The sequence below is a fragment of the Rhineura floridana genome, chromosome 1 (assembly GCF_030035675.1).
Source record: "Rhineura floridana isolate rRhiFlo1 chromosome 1, rRhiFlo1.hap2, whole genome shotgun sequence".
In the NCBI taxonomy this organism is placed as follows: Eukaryota; Metazoa; Chordata; class Lepidosauria; order Squamata; family Rhineuridae; genus Rhineura; species Rhineura floridana.
The window spans coordinates 217,273,818-217,280,044 of record NC_084480.1 but is presented as its reverse complement, the minus strand read 5'-3'; the positions used below and the strand labels follow the sequence as shown (position 1 = coordinate 217,280,044).

Below are 6,227 nucleotides of genomic sequence, written 5' to 3'. Positions count from 1 at the left end.
AATATTCTGATATTCTGTAACTGTTCAGAAGGATATCAAAAAAGAAAACTTTTTTTAAAAAATGCCCAAAAATCACTTTTGAGAAATGTTGGCTTAGCCCTAGTTGGAATGAAAATTTTAATGGTATTGCTACTGGCCAGGTAGTGTAAGCAACAATGCTGTTGTCCCATTTATCTCATGTAGAATGCTGCTGTCACTTTGTCTGCACACACCACTGTGGATTAAAACCAGTTATTCACATTATTTTACAGTGGTAAGAAATCCATCATTTCTTGTTGTTATATGCCTTCAAGTCGATTACGACTTACAGCGACCCTGTGAATCTTTTCTGGATATATTCATATGGTTTTCATGGTAAGAGGTATTCAGAGGTGGTTTACCATTGCCTTTCTCTAAGCCTACAGCACCCGGTATTCCCAGGCAGTCTCCCATCCAAGTACTAACCAGGCCTGACCCTGCTTAGCTTCCGAGATCAGATGAGATTGGGCGTGTTCAGGGTAGTATGGCTGTAGAAATCCATCATAGAAATATATAATTTTACCCCTCCCCTTCGCTTTTCATATCTTAACTTGGTGGCAACGAAAACACGGGAAGAGGAGAGCGGAGGCAGGTTTTCCCTCCCTCATCTCTTTCCACCTCCATCAGCCTGTTGCACTTGTTAACATGACATGCCATTGAGAACAATGGGAGATGAAGTGCTCAAGGGGTTTCTGCAGTTGCAGAAGTCAGGCAGGCAGTATGTGATAGTGAGATGACATCCTTCTTTACCCTCAGAATGGCTCTGGAAATTGATTTTTTTCCTGGGAAACCTGGAAAAATCCCAAGCCAGTCAGATAGAGCCTCAGGGGCATCACCCATCCTTGACTGATTACAGGTTCGAGTCATTTCTGCTTCAAGAGGCTGGCACGCACCGCAAGGCCCAGGTTGCGCGAAGAGCAGAAGAAACTTGCCAATTCAAGATGGCAAACGAGTAAGTTGCTAAGCCAGGAGCTCCGCTGACTGACTCCATTGACCGGCAAAAACACCGGATAAATGTTTGATGGAGAAACATACCTCGGCGTTTGTGGTGATTTGCAGTCGTAGCCGCAGGTGGGACGGTTCGGGGGTCCCTCCTATGTCGATTGGGGTCGGACTGGGTCAGGAGGAGTGTGGGCCTTGTTGCCTGGGCTGCGGTGCAGCTTTTCCGTCTGGAGGCCTTCCGCTCGCCAGTCCGTTTGCCCCGCTTTCGCCACTGGTGGAGGACGCTGTGGAGGACACGGCTCTGGGAGCTTTGGGGGCAGTGAGAGGCAGTGAGAGGCATTTTCTGCCGGTCTGGACCACGTGGTTGTCGTCTCTCTCCGCGGCATTAAGCAGCGCCGAGTGGGGGGGCGTCTTGCGCCGTGTGGTTCTGGGTGCCGCCCTTTGGGTGCTGCCAGACGGGGAGAAGAACTCCCCGTTTCCTGCTTCCTGTTTTCCATTCTGTGCAGCTGTCGGCAAAGTGACGAATGAAACGGGGACTCTCTGTTCTCTAGCGCTGGACTCTCCAACATTGCTCTTATGTGGACCTGCAGGACTCGGCGTCGAGACGACCTGGCTGGTGTCTGTTGAGTTGTTCTTCCATTCGAAATCTGTGGGCAGGAGCGATAGTTGGACTTGCAGCGTTTGCCGCCTACCGTTTGTGTCTTTCTTCGCCTTATCTGGTGGACGAGGACAACGGTTAGGCTATTTTCAACGGAGTAAGAAGTAGCTGATGGTGACGTTGTCCGTTGTGAGGAAATCGCTTCGTCATACCTTCCCAGCGATGAGGTTTTACTAGAGAGTTCTGTAGCGGCTCTTGCTTTGTGTGGGGTGTCGGGGTGTGTATGCTGTGAGTGTGTGCAGTGGGGATTTGCATCATGTGCCTGGGAGAGAGGAACCAAAGCCGACTGGGAGGATTTGATGGGGCCCCAATTAGGATAGTGACGGGTAGAGATTGATATGACGTTGTGCGGAGGACTTGCCAGGTGAGGGGAACTCGGCCCAGGCAGTTAACGGCTGTGCCGTGTTCCGGTCCTCCACACATCCACAGGTTTGTTGGTTGCCCTATCAGCCAGCTCTCTGATCTCCGGATGCTGCTTTTAAATGCCAGATCAGTGCATAATAAGATCTCCCTCATTCATGATTTAATTGTGGATGAGGCAGCTGATTTGGCATGTATAACTGAGACCTGGGTGGGTGAGCAGGGAGGAGTTAGTCTCTCCCAGCTGTGCCCACCGGGGTACATGGTTCAGCATCACGGTAGATCTGAGGGCCGGGGAGGGGGGTTTGCTGTGGTCTATAGGAGTTCCATCTCTCTCTCCAAGCACCATGTCCATGTAACCACTGGTCTGGAGTGTTTGCATCTTATGTTGGGTCAGGGGGACAGATTGGGGATTCTGTTGGTGTACCGCCCACCCCGCTGCCCAACAGACTCCCTAACTGAGCTGGGAGAGGTGGTCTCGGATGTTCTGCTGAGATCCCCTAGACTGTTGATGCTGGGAGATGTCATCATTCATGCCGAGACCGTCTTATCTGGAGCGGCTCAGGACTTCATGGTCTCCATGACAACCACGGGGCTGTCCCAATGTGCTACTGGCCCAACGCATATGGCAGGACATACTCTAGACCTGATTTTTGCGACTGGACATGGAGATGGTGATCTGCATGTAGGGAATCTTACATCAATCCCTTTGTCATGGACAGATCACTGCTTGTTGAAGTTTAGACTTACAGTGGCTTTTCCCCTCTGCAAGGGTGGGGGACCTATTAAGATGGTCCGCCCCTGGAAACTAATGAATCCGGATGGTTTTCAAAAGGCTCTGGGGAGTTTTCCGGCTGATAGGGCTGGCGCTCCTGTCAAAACTCTGGTCGAATTGTGGAATACTGAAATGACCCGGGCAGCTGACATGATCGCTCCTGCGCGCCCTCTCCTATGTAGAGCTCATACAGCTCCATGGTATACTCCAGAGCTGAGAGCGATGAAACAGTATAGGAGACGGCTTGAGTGCAGATGGAGGCAGACTCCTGATGGATGCAACTGTGCTCTGGTAAGTGCCTATACCAAGTTGTATTTTGGAGCAGTGCAGGCAGCAAAAAAACAATATTTTGTTGCCACTATTAAATCTTCTATCTGCCATCCGGCGGAGCTTTTTCAAATTGTCAGAGGGCTATTACATTCTAGCCCTAGGGACATGATAGAATCATCCGAAGCACGCTGTAATGAATTTGCTAGGCACTTCCAGGATAAAGTCTCTTGCATCCGTCAGGACTTGGACTCCAATGTTTTAGCAGTTGAATCAAATGAGGTATCCAGAGCACAGCCTGGTCGTGATTTTTTGGATGAGTTTCAATTGGAGCAGCTTGAGGACGTTGACAAGGTGCTTGGACGGGTGCGAGCAACCACTTCTGTGTTGGATCCTTGCCCCTCTTGGCTAATAAAAGCCAGCAGGGATAGCACCGCCAGTTGGGCCAGGGAAGTGATTAATGCCTCACTATGTGAGGGAGTGGTCCCTGGCTGCCTGAAGACGGCAGTTGTGAGACCACTTTTGAAGAAATCCTCCCTGGACCCAGAAAATCTTAACAATTACAGGCCAGTAGCAAACGTTCCATTCTTGGGCAAGGTCCTCGAAAGGGTGGTTGCGGACCAGCTCCAGACACTCTTGGATGAGACCAATTATCTGGATCCATTTCAATCGGGTTTCAGGCCCGGTTTTGGCACGGAGACGGCCTTGGTCGCCCTGTATGATGACCTTTGTCGGGAGAAAGACAGGAGGAGTGTAACTCTGTTGGTTCTCCTTGACCTCTCAGCGGCTTTTGATACCATCGACCATGGTATTCTTCTAGGGAGACTTGCGGATTTGGGAGTTGGAGGTACTGCTTGGCAGTGGTTCTGCTCCTACCTGGCGGGTCGTCTCCAGAAGGTAGTGCTTGGGAAGCATCGCTCGGTACCCTGGGCTCTCCAATATGGAGTTCCGCAGGGGTCAGTTCTGTCCCCCATGCTCTTTAACATCTATATGAAGCCGCTGGGTGCTGTCATCAGGAGTTTTGGAGTGCGTTCGCATCAGTATGCTGATGACACGCAGCTCTACTTCTCCTTTTCATCTTGTTCAGGTGAGGCTATCAAGGTGCTGAACCGATGTCTGGCTGCGATAATGGACTGGATGAGAGTGAATAAATTGAAGCTCATTCCAGACAAGACTGAGACGCTGTTAATAGCGGGTTCTTCTGACTAGATGGTGGATGTTCAACCTGTTCTGGATGGGGTTGCACTCCCCCTGAAGGAGCAGGTTCGTAGCTTGGGAGTTCTTTTAGAACCATCCCTGTCACTGGAGGCCCAGGTAGCCTCGGTGGCACGGAGTGTTTTCTACCAACTTCGGCTGGTGGCCCAGCTGTGCCCCTATCTGGACAGAGAAAACCTTGCTTCAGTTGTTCATGCTCTGGTAACCTCTAAATTAGATTACTGCAATGCACTCTACGTGGGGCTGCCCTTGAAGACGGTTCAGAAACTACAGCTCGTGCAGAATGCAGCGGCCAGACTTATAACTGGGACCAGGCGGTCTGAACATATAACACCGATTCTGGCCCGCTTGCACTGGTTGCCTATATGTTTCCGGGCCCAATTCAAGGTGCTGGTTTTAACCTATAAAGCCTTGCACGGCACGGGGCCACAATACCTGATGGAACGTCTCTCCCGATATGAACCTACCCGTACACTGCGCTCAACATCGAAGGCCCTCCTCCGGGTGCCTACTCAGAGAGAAGACCGGAAGGTGACAACAAGAAAAAGGGCCTTCTCAGTGGTGGCCCCCGAACTATGGAATATTCTTCCTGATGAGGGACGCCTGGCGCCAACATTACTATCTTTTCAGTGCCAGGTAAAAACCTTCCTCTTCTCCCAGGCATTTTCGTTTTAGTTTTTTAGCTTTTAGTATTTTAGTACTTCAGTTTTTTAATATTTAATATGCATTTGTATGTGTATACATATGCTTTAATTTTTGATATCATTAATGTATGTTTAAATTGCTTGATATGTGGTTTTAATTGTATATCAGATGTTTTACTTGTTGTGAACCGCCCAGAGAGCTTTGGCTATGGGGCGGTATATAAATTGAATAAATAAATAAATAAATAAATAAATCCCAGGGTGATGAACCACACTGAGTAAGAAGAGTTCACAGTTCACTGCAACCATGCAGAATAGATTGAAATAATGGGCAAGGGTTAAAAAATGCTGGGATCCCTTGCTCATTAAAAGGTTTAATTATTCAACAAAACACCTCTGATCCAACAGCTCCTGAAACAATATTCCCTGTTGGTGTAAACAAGCTATCAACAGCCCTAAAACTCTGAACCCAAAGGAAGAATCGTGCCTTGACTGAAACCAGCATGAATCATTTTTGCCAAGTTTTGCGTTTTGTTGCTAGTGTATGGAAAATGTTGTGCTGCAACAACATTTCTTCCAAGTTGGTGTGCATGAAGTGCCAATGCTGATCTGTGCAATGAGATGGTATGACAGTGCCAGGCTTCCTGCTGCCAGCAACAGCAGAAACTGCCTCTGAAATGACAACAGATATACACCAAGACTGAACAGCACGCAGCACTCTCTCAGCACCCTGCACGCTCATATATTCCCCCATGATCTAGAATGCCTTCTGCCAGAGATAAGAGTACTGAGATTGGGTAGACCATTATTTATATTGGAAATGGATGGGTTGTGACTGATATTTTAACACAAAACGGGGATACCTCTTCTATTTCATGTATCTGTCCTGGCACAATACCAGGGTAAAGTGTTATCCCATTGATTGTCTATAAATGAACAATGTTATAAAATAATAGTTTGACATTTCAAAATGATTGCCTTAAAAAGAAAAAAATAAAATTTCTTAAATTTATAAAATGTAAAAAACCCCATAAGATATGGAAAAGAAAAACAATTAAATGGATATAAAACAAAAATTTTGACATTGCACAAAAGAAGCAATAAAAGGAACCATAAAAACCAGCTTCCAGTTAATTTCCAAATGCCTGGCAGAATCAAGATATCTTTATCTCTAAAAATAATGGATTTTAAATAGCATATTCCTTTAAGAAACACAGAGTGGTACACATCAGTTCTCCTTCACCCATTTTATGGACAATAAGTTATCAGTGGCTAGTAGTCACAATGGCTCTATGTTTCTTCTAGGATCAGAGGCAACATACCTCTAAAGGCCAGTTCCTGGGGAACA

At 47.5% G+C, this 6,227-nt stretch overlaps 1 non-coding gene across 1 annotated transcript; it reads right to left on the bottom strand.

Moving 5' to 3' along the window:
• Positions 1-395: 395 nt before the first annotated feature.
• LOC133375794 (5S ribosomal RNA) lies at positions 396-514 on the bottom strand. Its single transcript, XR_009760321.1, has one exon. It is a non-coding gene; the product is annotated as a 5S ribosomal RNA (ribosomal RNA).
• Between the last annotated feature and the right edge of the window lie 5,713 nt (positions 515-6,227).